Source organism: Mytilus trossulus, chromosome 12 (genome assembly GCF_036588685.1).
Source record: "Mytilus trossulus isolate FHL-02 chromosome 12, PNRI_Mtr1.1.1.hap1, whole genome shotgun sequence".
NCBI lineage: Eukaryota > Metazoa > Mollusca > Bivalvia > Mytilida > Mytilidae > Mytilus > Mytilus trossulus.
This window is the reverse complement of record NC_086384.1, coordinates 11793756-11810118: the sequence shown is the minus strand read 5'-3', so window position 1 is coordinate 11810118 and position 16363 is coordinate 11793756. Positions and strand designations below refer to the sequence as shown.

General features: G+C 36.0%; 1 long non-coding RNA gene across 1 annotated transcript; it reads left to right on the top strand.

Moving 5' to 3' along the window:
* The first annotated feature begins 219 nt into the window (after window positions 1-219).
* On the top strand, window positions 220-2044 carry LOC134693145 (uncharacterized). Its single transcript, XR_010102340.1, has 3 exons — window positions 220-342; window positions 1121-1291; window positions 1956-2044. It is a non-coding gene; the product is annotated as an uncharacterized LOC134693145 (long non-coding RNA).
* Window positions 2045-16363: the final 14319 nt, after the last annotated feature.

Sequence of the window (16363 nt, the reverse complement as noted above, 5' to 3'; positions counted from 1 at the left end):
TATCATTTTGATCTAAAAAAATATTATGCATTTACATTATCGAATTTGACTGAAATAATAATCAATTTCTTCATTCCTTTTGACTGCAAAAACAATTTTAATTTTAGAATCAATTTTTGAAACAATTATGTTCATCCTTTATCTTTTCATAACTAATAATTTACTGTTAGAAATTAAAAAAAATATTCTAAAATATAATCCTTCATTTTTTAGAGTTAACTCATCAATGTAAGGCTTCACAGGGAAGATGCGCCCAAACAAAAGATTCCAATTGTGAAATAAGTTTTGGTTCAGGATGGACAGAAAAGGGCAGCTGTTGTCGGGGGAGACCGTGTTGCGTGTGTAAGTATACTATCGTGCAAGTCGTCGTAAACTAACATTTATTTGCAGTTTATCGCGTAAATATTAGCTAGATTATTTAGATAGAGACCTTAGCTACAATTACCAGAAGAGTGTTTTACTTCAATAATTCGTCGAGTGTATGGCATTTTCGTTAAATTTTAGACGGTTTCCGTCTTAAATGAAAGTGGCCGCATTCGTTTTCATTCATAATATTAAACTTTAAGTTGTATTTGATGATAATACATAACATATATAAAGATTGAGTATGAACACGGATGCGGCCACTTTCATTTTTGACAAAAACCATCTGAAAAGTGAAGTTTTTGAAATATTTGAGAGATTTGTCATATTTAAGCTTGAATCGGATCGTTTGTAATGACAAAATCTGTTAAAATCTTCCCCTTAAACTCATTGAAACAATTGAAATAACACTTAAGTGTTTAAAAAGTGTCCAAACTCTTTCGTTAGATGGACATGAAATTTGAGGCCAAAATCGGCCCTTACCGGACTTACTCCTTTGTATTCAAATCAAATATAGAACTTGTTTTTATCTTAGTGTTTCAGAATAGTAATGAATTCCTTTTCCCACTATAACAGATCATTTTGCGATGCATGTTAAAATCTGACAGTACTAATTTTCGATCAACAAACGTAGCGCAGATTTTTTCTCGAAGATGTGTAACTTAAACTTTGTTAAAAAAGGAACTCAACAGTTTAGTTGTATTGTTTGTTTTTTTGTTTGTTGGTAATAACTTGTAAACTGCAAAAATTGTTGCAGTTCAGTGTGAAGATATTCCAACCGACAGTCTAAAAAATGGTTCAGTCATTGTAACGAAAAGAAATACTGGCTCCACGGCAAATTTTTCCTGTGACGCAGGACTTTCACTGCTTGGAAGACAATCTATTATATGCACAGCTTCAGGTTGGAATGGGAATATTCCACAATGTAGTAAGACCTATAACTTCTGTTGCCTTTCATTTTTTTAATAAACATGTATGTAACAAACAGAAACTAATATTACAATGTTTAAATATCTTAACCTCACCTTAAGCAAATGTTATGTAATCTAATAATTATTGTTAAAACATGAGAGCTTATTGTCAGATGAGTTGAGAGATACTCAAAGAGGAATAGCGTGGTCACTAAATTAAGAAGAGAGACACGTTGTCGAAGATGACATCGAATAAAGGTTTAAAAACCTTACCAATCAGTCAGTACTTTTAATACAGCAAATAATCAGGATGAGATGGTATATTTCCACATTGGCAATGATCAATACTTATAAAAGCAACACTTCTATACGGCTGTTCAAAAGTCGATAAATAGTTTCAATAAAAACAGATCCGGCTTTTTGTTTTTGACTTGTGTCCATGTTGACATGTGTTTGCTTTACATCTCCTATGGTGTATAATACGAATAATCTAAACTGTAATAACCAAAAGAATGTGTCTGCCTGTTTCAATTAAAATCTATCAGTTTATAATCTTCGGAAATTACAAATATGAGAGAAGAAAATAAGCTTTAAACTCAACCAACTTTAAAAACACTGTAATAGATGACAATTAACAGAAAAAGTTTAATAAAACATTTAATTCTGTTTTAATAATTTTAGTAAAAATAGTATGTCCTGAGACGGTAGCCTTCTTTCGTGGTTCAAAGTACATATTCAAATGTCCAGGAGCATCTTGGTCTAATTCTGAGGTATGGAATATAATATTTTGATATACAAATTGATTTTTTGCAACAAAAACATGATTTTTTTCTACATTATAAATGTGTTTTTCCTTTTTACCAGAGGTATATGTACAGTACTGTCTTTCTGGCATAACAATAATGAACAAAATACCATAGCTGTACATGGCAAGACCTTACTGAATGTTTGATCCCGTACCTTTTCATTTTCGTACATAATTTTTGATTCAGTAACGAGTCTTTTTAGACATATGCTCGTCCTTTTAAAACAATGATGAACATGGTTTGTTTGATGAATTTTTAACTGATTTTAATTCTTGTAGGCTAACTGCAATGTCCTAGGTGGTCATTTGACTTCTGTTGAATCTAGTGACGAAAACACTTTTTTAGTAGATGTTATTAGATTGATGCAGAACAAAGGGGCCATTAGAACTGGTAGGGAAAATTTTCATGTGTTTACTTAAGTATTGTTATAAATTGTATTGAAAAGTGTCAATTCTTACGGTAGGTTAGAGTATAAACACGTCGATTTTATGTAAGATATTTGAATTTTTCAATTTGTACTTAATTTGCTTTCATAGCGAATATATACCTAATAACATATTTGAATTATGTTCAGCTTCTAATGATTCAGTATGACATGTATAGCATTTAACATGTTTAACAAACCTATACTTTAGTGATAGTATATGACTCTGTCTTTTAAGGTATATTTAAAATATAGATATCAACTATGAAAATTCTCGTTTGAAACAAATCTATAAATTCAATTTGATGTAATGGAGACATTTATCATGATAATAAGTTTATTTACAACCACTGGGTCGATGTTACTACTGGTGGAGTTTAGCTTACCGATACATGCGATCCGTGCTGATATGGATTATTATTGATATAATCATACTTACAAATTCACTGTTTTCATCTGGTGTACTTTGAAATGTTTAAAATACCTTTGTACTTCCATTGGCCTTTTAAGCATTTGTTTTATTCGAGCGTCACTGATGAGTCTCTTGTAGACGAAACGCGCGTTTGGGGCAAATAAAAAAAAATCAATCTTGGTATCTATGATTAGTTTATTCATAACAAAATAACGATATTTATCATGTCATAGTTTAACATATACGAGAAAATAAACTGTTCAGCAATATTTAAGTTGTCACAGGCATAGAAAAAAAAACCAAATACTCCCAAAGGTTCTAAAATGTTAAAAGAATAATTCGCGTCTTCACACGTGTTTTACTCCGTAATATTCTATACGTGTCTGTTCCAATTAAGAACCTTATAGTTCAGTGGTAGTTATATGTGATTTTCGTAAATTGTTTTTATAATTAGTTATCAAAGGTACCAGAATTTTAAGACTCATCAGTGACGCTCAGATCATAATAGTTATATAGCCAAACAAGTACAAAGTTGAATACCATTGAGGACCATTAATTCCAAAAAATTGGGCCAAATACAGCTAAAGTAATCTATTGCTCGAATAAGAAAATCTTTAGTTTTTCGAAAAATTCAAAGTTTTGTAACAGGAAATGTATACAAAAATGACCATATAATTGATATTTATGTCAACACCGAAACGCTGACTACTGGGCTGGTGATAGATATTTATTACATAACACATACTATATTCTTGATGACATTTCTTTTTTTTTTGTATTTGAAAGAAGTTCATACAGTTTCAAAATCTAATTTTTAGTCCTTTTTTTTATTTGGCATTTCAAAGATAACAATCTTACTTATGATGTTCATATTATTATTTTAAGCATGGTTTTGGATTGGCGCTACATACAGTAGAGCTGACGTGTCATATTATTGGTTGTCTGGTCAACCATTTAACTACACTAACTGGGGCCCAGGGCAACCAGATTTAAAAACGACGCATGGTAGACCAATTGCATTCTGTGCTTTGATACATTTCAACTATGGTTTGAAATGGGGTGACGAATATTGTCAACAACTCTTGAGATCCGTTTGTGAAATTCCGTAAGTAGAAATGAACTCCGATTTACATTGGCTGAAAAATGAAAATATAAACATAAAACATATATTATATAACTACTTCCTTTAGACAATAAAGGGAAAAAAGGAAATAAGAAAAAAAGATGATCAGGAATATGACAGTTGTTGTCCATTCATGTGTTGTGTTTTATCATTTGATTTTGTCATTTAATAAAGGACTTTCCGTTTGGCATTTGGAGCTCATATGTTTGTTATTTTACTTTTTTTGTAAAGTATCGAATGGTAAAAGATTTTAACGTGTTGGTTGAATCATTAAGGGTAAATAAATTCATCATAGATACCAGGATTAAAATTTTGTATTGCGCATAGTGTGCTTTGTCTGTATAACTTTTGTGTTCCTTTGTTTTTATAATGGCTGGGATTGTGAGACAATGTTGACTGCTTTATCTTATTTTTAACATGTATACCTATTTTGTCTGTTTGTTTTGTTTGCACATCGTTGTCAATATGGTGGAATTTCGTGTGACTGTCATGTGAGTGAGAGGTTTAGATAGCTATAACGAGGTTTAATTCACTTTTTTTCTACTTAAGGAAATGCATCTACAGAGTCAGGAAATTACAGTTGTTATACATTTGTTTGTTGTGTTTGTGTTTTTGATTTTGTCATTTGATGAGGGACTTCCTAATTAGCATTTTCAGCTGAAGTGAGTATTGTGGGGATTTTTTTTGTTAACCCTGTTGGCAGATATATTACCAATCTCTTTGCACCTAAGTCTGTATGTTTACCAAACTATATAAAGAAGATTTGGTTTTATTGCCAATGAGACAACTCTCCACAAGAGACCAAATGAACCAGATATTTACAACTATAGGTCACCGTATGGTCTTCAACAATGAGCAAATCCAATACCACACAGTCAGCTTTAAACATACCCAGAAATGTCTAGGATCGGCGTTTAATTGTCGTAGGCCATCTTTCCTTAGATAGAAGCAGGTAGCAAAGATACAGCATTACAATTATCATAAACAGTTGCATATTTAAAATAAAGATTTGCTACCTTAAAACAAATAAATTTATTATTCTCTCTTTTGTAGATTGACATAATATCTGTCAGTTTGAGAGAGCCATATATATTATCTGAGGACGACATGCTATTTGGCAATTTTGAAGACAGCTATAAATTATCTGAGGACGATATGTTATATGCATTTCTAATAAAATATTGAGAGACTAAATGCAAACCGTTCTTAGTTTCATAGTTCCAGATGACATTCATATATTAACTTCAATCGAGAATGATATAACCTCAAAGTGTAAAAGTCAGGGATGAATAAATACGACCCTAAAGAAAAGACACATAGATCTAGAGAATCTTTTTTTTCTTACTAAATTCTACTTCATCACCTGACAATTATAAAAATATAAGTTATTGTTTTGCTGTAACACCATTTATCCACTATCTTCTGTGTGCAAGAACCAAGTCAGGAGCGTTTTTAATGACTGGTTGCCGTGTATTGCGTTATATACTATTTGGTTTTCTTTCCATGTTTTAAAAATCAATCAGGCCGTTCTTGTTTAGTTTGAATTGTTTCACTTAGGTATTTCGGACTTATAGTTGAAACCTTCTATGTCTTTTACTCTCTTGTAGAGTGTTGTCTAATTGGCAATTATTCTATTTTATTTTAAATTTTCCCTGCAAGTTCATAATTTTTACTTGTGAACTGGTGACTGATGATAACCTTGGGAACTAACAGTCCAGTAGCAAAGATATCGGTCTATTGGTCATTAATCAAAATAACACGCTTGATACATACTATCGCGTTTCGTGGTACTTTCCTTGATTACCCTCTATCAGAAACGCTCAAATCATAAATTAAAACTACTAGAGGTGTATAAATGTGTGTACATAGAAGTAGCTATATAACCAATACAGTCATAAAAAAAAACAGTCAAGGCAAAGCGCAAATAAATGTCGGATTATGTCCTATTGCACATGATGAAGTATGTGTCTCGCATATTTATTTGAACGAAGTTGTTCTCTGGCGTTTTAGAATGTTCAATACTATATTTAAGTCCGTCGGCTGTTATTTTTTACAAAAATCTTCTCCTCTGAAACTACTTGGCCAAATTTAACCAAACTTGGCCACACTAATCATTGGGGTACTAACGTTAAAATATGTGTCCGATGACCCGGCCAACCAACCAATATGGCCACTATGGCTAAATATAGAACACAGGGGTAAATTGTAGATTTTGACTTATAAATCTGAAACCATAACTTTTAGAGCAATGCTGACTGGCTAAACATGTGCATCAAGTCAAGATCTATCCGTCCTCAATTTTTCAGACAAAATGGACAACCAATTGTTGGGTTGCTGACCCTGAATTTGATAATTTCGCGACATTTTGCAGTGTTTGGTTGTTATCTTGAATATTATTATAAATAGAGAGATAAAATATGAAGATCTCAGTAATTTTGAATTAAGTAATAATGCTAGTTTCTGATGCTTGTGTATTGTATTGTAAAAAAATACCATATTTATATAGCAGAAGTATTGTATTTTCTAATAAATCGGTACACGTTTACAATAAAAACATAAAAAAGTTTCTTAACGGCCCTTCTCAATTTACGAAAATCAAATATAGAAGAGCTGAACCTGCAACAACGGTCCGTGTAACACTTATCAATTCAAAGTTTTAAAAAGTTTTAAAATTTTAGATTTTTAGAATTTTGATCAAAGTTTTAAAATATCCAAATTTCAAATCGTGTTAAATAGATATAGGAAGATGTGGTGTGAGTGCCAATGAGTTTTGAAATTTTGAAATTTTAACCAAATTATTAAAATAGTAAAATTCTAAATATCGTTTAAAAAATTGATAGTTTAGGAATTTTTATAAACTTTTAAAATACTAAACCTAACGTGCAATTTTGATTATTTGACTTTTTGAAAGTTTGATTTTTTAAACTTTTGATTAAAACATCAAAAATAGAAAGGGGGCGAAAAGAGGGGTACCTGTAAACACTGATGTAAATACGGCTCTGATAACAATCATTCTTAGTTATAAATAAATAGCACGAAATATACCAAATCATTTTTAATTACAAAACGAATAATGAAAAGAAGAACAGTATCCTGAAATTTTAAGATTGTGAATCTATCAAAAAAATAAATAAAATAAACCTATTGAAACCGGAAATATCATTTCATGTACGCTATGAGCGATCATCTTAAATCTTTAATCTGTTCTTTGTAAGTTGTTGGCCCTTAATATTTAGCTTTACTTTGAGCGTGTTCTAAGAAGATCGATAAAAAAAGCGCTTCGGTCGTAACTTTTAACGTTAAGTTTTCATTTTTATCGGTTGTATGACGATCATAATTATATTGACTTGTATGATTTTAGTTAATATCTTTTATGTATGTGAAGTTAGCAGCCGGTTCGTTATTCGTTATTCGATATTCAATATCCAATCTTCTGCTAGCAGCCGGTTTGATATTCAAAATTTAGTGAAAAAATTATAAGTAAATTAAATACTTGATAACATAAAAAGCATGATTTTCATATTTAAAAAGACTGATAAGATACGTAGGAAATCGTAAAATGACCTTTTCAAGCTGTCGTAATTTCTCGTCGTAATTTCTCGTTGTCCTCGAATATAAACACTTTTCCATGTTACATATTTGTCTTCATGTAATATAGAGTTGTGCCAATAAAACGACTTCAAAAATGTACTTTTCTGTATAATATTTCTTAAGACAAAAAGAAAAACCCATAACTCTAGAAATATTTATATCTATAAATAGAAATCTACATGGAAAGCCAAAAAAACAAAAACAAATCATTCGAAAAATGTCAATTTTTTTAGGACAAAGGGCACAGGGTAATGGTGAGAGCCCCCTGATCTCTCAATCTTTCTAATATTTCACAGACATTTAGTTAATAGGTAGATACAAACGTGACTAAAAGGAATTTGGGTACACTTCCTGTCTTCTATGTTTACGGAGCGCCCAAAGTGCCAGTTGGATATTCAAAATATATAGCGAAAACCTACCCGAGACCGCTTAAATGAGTTTGAGACCCCCGGGTCTTTCAATGTCAATAAAATTCAACCAAATCATTGACTCTGTATATATAAAGGTTGTATCAGATGGATTTACCAGAATAACGTCATCTTCCATATCTACGGAGGGCTAAGATTGTCATTTTTCAGTCGAAAAATGTCAAATTTTTTAGGACAAAGGGCACAGGGTAATGGTGAGAGCCCCCTGATCTCTCAATCTTTCTAATATTTCACAGACATTTAGTTAATAGGTAGATACAAACGTGACTTAAAGGAATTTGGGTACACTTCCTGTCTTCTATGTTTACGGAGCGCCCAAAGTGCCAGTTGGATATTCAAAATATATAGCGAAAACCTACCCGAGACCGCTTAAATGAGTTTGAGACCCCCGGGTCTTTCAATGTCAATAAAATTCAACCAAATCATTGACTCTGTATATATAAAGGTTGTATCAGATGGATTTACCAGAATAACGTCATCTTCCATATCTACGGAGGGCTAAAATTGTCATTTTTCAGTCGAAAAATGTCAATTTTTATAGGACAAAGGGCACAGGGTAATGGTGAGAGCCCCCTGATCTCTCAATCTTTCTAATATTTCACAGACATTTAGTTAATAGGTAGATACAAACGTGACTGAAAGGAATTTGGGTACACTTCCTGTCTTCTATGTTTACGGAGCGCCCAAAGTGCCAGTTGGATATTCAAAATATATAGCGAAAACCTACCCGAGACCGCTTAAATGAGTTTGAGACCCCCCGGGTCTTTCAATGTCAATAAAATTCAAACAAATCATTGACTCTGTATATATAAACGTTGTATCAGATAGATTTACCAGAATAACGTCATCTTCCATATCTACGGAGGGCTAAGATTGTCACTTTTCAGTCAAAAAATGCCCAAATTTTAGGACAAAGGGCACAAGGGGATGGTGAGAGCCCCGTGATCTCTCAATCTTTCTAATATTTAAGAGACATTTAGTCAATAGGTAGATACAAACGTGACTAAAAGGACTTTGGGTACACTTCCTGTCTTCTATGTTTACGGAGCGCCCAAAGTGCCAGTTGGATATTCAAAATATATAGCGAAAACCTACCCGAGACCGCTTAAATGAGTTTGAGACCCCCCGGGTCTTTCAATGTCAATAAAATTCAAACAAATCATTGACTCTGTATATATAAACGTTGTATCAGATAGATTTACCAGAATAACGTCATCTTCCATATCTACGGAGGGCTAAGATTGTCACTTTTCAGTCAAAAAATGCCCAAATTTTAGGACAAAGGGCACAAGGGGATGGTGAGAGCCCCGTGATCTCTCAATCTTTCTAATATTTAAGAGACATTTAGTCAATAGGTAGATACAAACGTGACTAAAAGGACTTTGGGTACACTTCCTGTCTTCTATGTTTACGGAGCGCCCAAAGTGCCAGTTGGATATTCAAAATATATAGCGAAAACCTACCCGAGACCGCTTAAATGAGTTTGAGACCCCCGGGTCTTTCAATGTCAATAAAATTCAACCAAATCATTGACTCTGTATATATAAAGGTTGTATCAGATGGATTTACCAGAATAACGTCATCTTCCATATCTACGGAGGGTTAAGATTGTCATTTTTCAGTCGAAAAATGTCAAATTTTTTAGGACAAAGGGCACAGGGTAATGGTGAGAGCCCCCTGATCTCTCAATCTTTCCAATATTTCACAGACATTTAGTTAATAGGTAGATACAAACGTGACTTAAAGGAATTTGGGTACACTTCCTGTCTTCTATGTTTACGGAGCGCCCAAAGTGCCAGTTGGATATTCAAAATATATAGCGAAAACCTACCCGAGACCGCTTAAATGAGTTTGAGACCCCCGGGTCTTTCAATGTCAATAAAATTCAACCAAATCATTGACTCTGTATATATAAAGGTTGTATCAGATGGATTTACCAGAATAACGTCATCTTCCATATCTACGGAGGGCTAAAATTGTCATTTTTCAGTCGAAAAATGTCAATTTTTATAGGACAAAGGGCACAGGGTAATGGTGAGAGCCCCCTGATCTCTCAATCTTTCTAATATTTGACAGACATTTAGTTAATAGGTAGATACAAACGTGACTTAAAGGAATTCGGGTACACTTCCTGTCTTCTATGTTTACGGAGCGCCCAAAGTGCCAGTTGGATATTCAAAATATATAGCGAAAACCTACCCGAGACCGCTTAAATGAGTTTGAGACCCCCCGGGTCTTTCAATGTCAATAAAATTCAACCAAATCATTGACTCTGTATATATAAACGTTGTATCAGATAGATTTACCAGAATAACGTCATCTTCCATATCTACGGAGGGCTAAGATTGTCACTTTTCAGTCAAAAAATGACCAAATTTTAGGACAAAGGGCACAGGGGGGTGGTGAGAGCCCCGTGATCTCTCAATCTTTCTAATATTTAACAGACATTTAGTCAATAGGTAGATACAAACGTGACTAAAAGGACTTTGGGTACACCTCCTGTCTTCTATGTTTACAGAGCGCCCAAAGTGCCAGTTGGATATTCAAAATATATAGCGAAAACCTACCTGAGACCGCTGAAATGAGGTTGAGACCCCCCCTGGTCTTTCAATGTCCATAAAATTCAACCAAACCATTGACTCTGTATATATAAAGATTGTATCAGATGGAGTTTCCAGAAAAACGTCATCTTCAATATCTACGGAGGGCAAAGATTGTCACTTTTCAGTCAAAAAATGTCCAAATTTTAGGACAAAGGGCACAGGGTGATGGTGAGAGCCCCCTGATCTCTCAATCTTTCTAATATTTAAGAGACATTTAGTCAATAGGTAGATACAAACGTGCCTAAAAGGACTTTGGGTACACTTCCTGTCTTCTATGTTTACGGAGCGCCCAAAGTGCCAGTTGGATATTCAAAATATATAGCGAAAACCTACCCGAGACCGCTTAAATGAGTTTGAGACCCCCGGGTCTTTCAATGTCAATAAAATTCAACCAAATCATTGACTCTGTATATGTAAAGGTTGTATCAGATGGATTTACCAGAATAACGTCATCTTCCATATCTACGGAGGGCTAAGATTGTCATTTTTCAGTCGAAAAATGTCAATTTTTTTAGGACAAAGGGCACAGGGTAATGGTGAGAGCCCCCTGATCTCTCAATCTTTCTAATATTTCACAGACATTTAGTTAATAGGTAGATACAAACGTGACTTAAAGGAATTTGGGTACACTTCCTGTCTTCTATGTTTACGGAGCGCCCAAAGTGCCAGTTGGATATTCAAAATATATAGCGAAAACCTACCCGAGACCGCTTAAATGAGTTTGAGACCCCCCGGGTCTTTCAATGTCAATAAAATTCAACCAAATCATTGACTCTGTATATATAAACGTTGTATCAGATAGATTTACCAGAATAACGTCATCTTCTATATCTACGGAGGGCTAAGATTGTCACTTTTCAGTCAAAAAATGCCCAAATTTTAGGACAAAGGGCACAGGGTGATGGTGAGAGCCCCCTGATCTCTCAATCTTTCTAATATTTAACAGACATTTAGTCAATAGGTAGATACAAACGTGACTAAAAGGACTTTGGGTACACTTCCTGTCTTCTATGTTTACAGAGCGCCCAAAGTGCCAGTTGGATATTCAAAATATATAGTGAAAATCTACCTGAGACCGCATAAATAAGGGTGAGACCCCCTTGATCTTTCAATGTCTATAAAATTTAATTAAATCATAGACTCTGTATGTATGAAGGTTGTTTTAGAAGGATTTCCCAGAATATTGTCATATTCGATATATATATGGAGGGTTTATATTGTCACTTTTCTGCTAAAAAGTATCAGAATTTTAGGACAAAGAGCACAGGACAATGGTGATAGCCCTCTAATCTCTCAATCTTTGTATTACTAAGCAGACATTTAGTTAATAGGTAGGCAGAAATTATAACCTTATGTTGGAAAGGGGCAACCATATCCCCACTTGGGGTTGTGAGAGATTAAACAAGCAGCTGACCACCGTTTTGACAAAGAGAGAGACCGATTGAGCTCGGCAAATTGTGAGCTATGGGATGAAAAAAAAAACAGGCGCACCGGGTATGATTACCACGAATTTTATATATTTTGATATGGACGTAGGATCGAAAGATCAAAAGCTGGGTCTAAAAACCATTTAATCGTGGATTTTGGTTTTGGGTGAAACAAATTGATTTTATTTTGGATTGTTATAAAGATTAGGACATCGATCCAATAGCTATTAATAGCTGGAATTAGTTGTTGAAAACGTCAAAGCCCTGAGTGGTATTACCAAAATGAACCACCGCCGATGGTACTCCCGGATGAGGAAGGATCAGTTGGATCAGTTGATCGGAACGAAGACCAACATTTTTTTAGCGTTGTTCCAACCCTATACTAGGAAGGATATTATCACCCAAGCCAAACAGCATGAGTTGATAGAGGTTAGCAGGATGTCGAAAGATCGACTACTGGATAAGTTACAGGAACAGATCAGAGAAGATAGGAAATCATTGGGGATAAAATTGAGGTACATCCACTGAAGAAAGCCTTTAAAGATGTATTTACTACCTGAAAGATGACCAATATTATTGACATGGATGTGCAGACCTTCCTTGAGGTCTCTAAGATGTCAAGAGTGGAACTTATAGACGATTGGGCATTGACAGGATAACAAGTCAATGTGATGCTGCACTGTGAAGATTAACCCAACAGGTAAGATGGATAATGAGAACGTGGGATACTTTCACTCGGGAAACCAGATTTTCCCCTCAACCACGGACTTGCTTGAAACCCTTGAGAAGATGGATGAAAAGATCGGAGAGAAGATTGCACAGTGGACCTCTGAAAAAAGTGACTGGACATCGAAAGCAATTGTAAAATTTCAAGTCAATATTACCAACGACCGCTGGGTAGGTCACAGTACATTGATTAGCCGGCGTGGATCAAATACAGGAAGGCCGTAATCAATGTAAAAAATAACGACGAGGAGTGTTTCAAGTGGGCCATTCTTTCGGCCTTGCAGGTAGACCCACAACAAACGGACAGGGTTACACAGAGCTCAATCTGGTAAGCCTTAAGGATATTAATTAATTTGAGAAGGCCAATTCCACCCTGGCGGTTTATGTATTTAGAATAGATGATAGTGAAGTATACCCGCTGCACATTTCAAACATTGGTGAACAGCGGGAGAGAGAACCCAACTTACTGCTGATCCAAGGCTACGTGTGCTTGAACCACGTTTATAGCAAGGAAGTTCTGGAAACCAACAAAGAGTGTTGCGTCAACCACAAGGCAGTCAAGATCAGAGCTGCCCAAAGAAGGGACATACCAGCTGACTTTTGTCAACAACACCCACCCGATGAGATTACCTTTCGTAGTGTAAACGGACTTTGAGTGCTTTGATTTACCGATAAGGTTGAAATCAAAAACGATAAGGTTCTGTAGCAATACACAGTTTAATAAAAGTTTAGTATCGCATTATGGCCATGGTGAATTTTTTAAATATGAAAGTTTTTGTACAATGAAATAGATTTTTAGATAATTGAGGAATAATATAGCCTCCTTAGTGGGGTTATATGAACATTTAGATTGGTTTTAGCATGTTTTATATGGTATGTATCTGTTTGACAGTCCGTATTTTTCTATCCGTACCACCCATAGGTCCATAAATTATTGTAGTGTTTATCAACAAATATTTATAGCTCGACCTTTCAATTCAAATTATGGAAAAACGAGCAAAAATGCATATGTGTTTTTTTAACCGTAAGGTTCACGTCAACGCTTTAAATAAATGAACGTGTATAAAGATTGCAGACCCTAAACAGTGTGAGGCGCTCGCCAGGGAGTTACAAGAGATCAAGCGGAAGATTCAAGTTAGTAACATGCAGCATCGCCTCGAGAAGATTGGACTCAACCCTGACCTTTCCAAGGTGTTAAGCCTGTGGTTGAGGCTCAGCGAGAGGCAGCTCCACTGATCACCTCAACGATCGTTTAACTTCCTGCAGCAGTGACACCTTTCAGCCTCCACCGCCCAAGTTTGACTACCCACTACCCATTGCACCACCTATAGACACCATCCTCGGACTTCGAGCACAGCAGTATTTGCAGATCAGTAACGATCCTTCGCCGATCACACCTTTGGATCTCGATCTCTTCATCGGAAGCTAACCAGTTACTTCTGACGGCGATGATATTTTCATGGATGGTGTGAGGTACAAAGGAACCCTTAACCTCTGGGAACTCATGGTGAAAAAGAAATCAGAATCTTTCGAGTCCGAAGTTTTTAAGACCTTGTCGACTATGCAGAGATCCTGAACAGTTCCGGTGCCATGTATCAAGGCAATTAACCTTCTCGAGAACCCTATGGCGATAAAGATCTAAGTGGACGAAGATTGTGTCTCACATCAAAAGCAAGGTAAGCATTGTAGCGGACTTCAAACCGTGTTTCTACCCTCCGACTTTGACCAGCTCCTTTATTGCTTGGATCTGTGCAACACTATACTGCATACCGTGCTGGAAACATCGATGCCATAAAGAAAGGTGAACACATCAGTATCAAGGAATATAAGCAATTCCATCGTAATATCCTCAATTAAGAAAGGTTTTGTTTGAAAGTATGCATACTGTGGTAGAAGTTTTTTTGACACTATCGCCAGTATCGCTGGTCGCATGTTCACCTCCTCTGCTGCCAAGACATTGAAATGTAGGCCTATGAACACTGCCACCAATGCAGCCATGATAGGAGTGGTAGGTGGTAGTCGTCAACCATGTCGTTGACAAAGTGACCCACACTCGAAAACCCATTGACCAACGCAGCAAGCCCAATCAACAACTCAGTGTTAAACGCAGAAAGCCCAACAACCAAACCCAGTTAAACAATTTCATCTCTGGTCGTGGCATCGGTACCATCCCAACTTCCTCCAATGCTATAAATACATACATAATGTCTGACATCCTTACAATCACAGAAGGATTGACCTTCGATGAAAGTCTTCAAAAATATTAATACTAGGTTCACGAATTCGAACCTTAACTTACCAAATCTGGAGCGTCACTCCTGCAGACGAAAACAAGATGCAACTGTACAAAACCATCCAGAAAAAATCCACGATTCTCTGTGGATTTTGCATGAGACAGTGTGATTTCATAGTCGTTCCCCAAGCCTCACAGTTTAACTGCCGCCTAGCTGCCAATAGTGGTCGCGAAAAGCCAAGATATATTATCGTTGCCTTTCAAACCGACAGAGATAATGACAATACCCATAATGCTTCCGTGTTCAATCGCTGTCGATTGCAAAATATCCATGTCACCCTCAAAGCTAAACGCTACTCAGCCGTCGACTTTAATGCCGGTTTTTTTCACAAAACAAGGTGTTCAAGGAGGATGTAGACTTCAGACAGAAATTCTACAACATTGACACCCTCCTTAGTAACGGTGATGTCAACCCCTCTGATTTCATTGACATATAGCCGCTGTTGGTCATCGATGTAAGTCATCAGTCCGTGCGGACATCCAGATTGGAGCGGAATTCGAGCGTTATGTTCCCGCCAACACCGAAGCATTTGCACTTCCAATCTCCGTAGGAGTCATAGGCCTCCAGTTCGAATCGGTCGGTCAGTAGTTGAACGTCGTGTTTTAATAAATAAATGGACACCACACTGTTGCAGCAAATCGTCCACAACACAGACCAAAAACAAGGGCTTTCCATCCTTGTCTCTAGAAACGATAGTCGCATTTTTACTCGGTTCAACCCCCTCCCCCAACTACAATTTAAGGAATCGAACACCACATTGGGATTTAAGCGACAGCTCTACACATTTGATCGGGCAACAAATGTTACAAAGAGGGTGAATACATTGTTAGCATCAGAAGCATCAACAGCATCCTGGTGAACAGTGACATCATCAATAGCAGCTACATACACGGCTCCCAACAGTCCACTATCTGAAGCTCCCCCCCCCCCCCCGCAATCGATCCCGGGGTAAAGATCATTCAAACCCCCCAAAAATATGGTGTACTTACCCGTGATTTTGAGAACCATCAATCGCATGCAGACATACCTCACAAATCCAGACGGCGATCCTCCACAATCTCCGCAGAGAACATCTCACCATCCGCTTCCATCTTCGCAAGGCATGAATAAATAGTCTATCGAAATACGGTTTGAACTTTATAAAAGGTCAATCTAAATATTACAGAGAGCAGACAAAAAAGGTTTCCCGGTCACCATTCGTTTAGCCCACACAAACCTGTATGGTGAACATAAGATCTTGCTTACCCCGCGACAG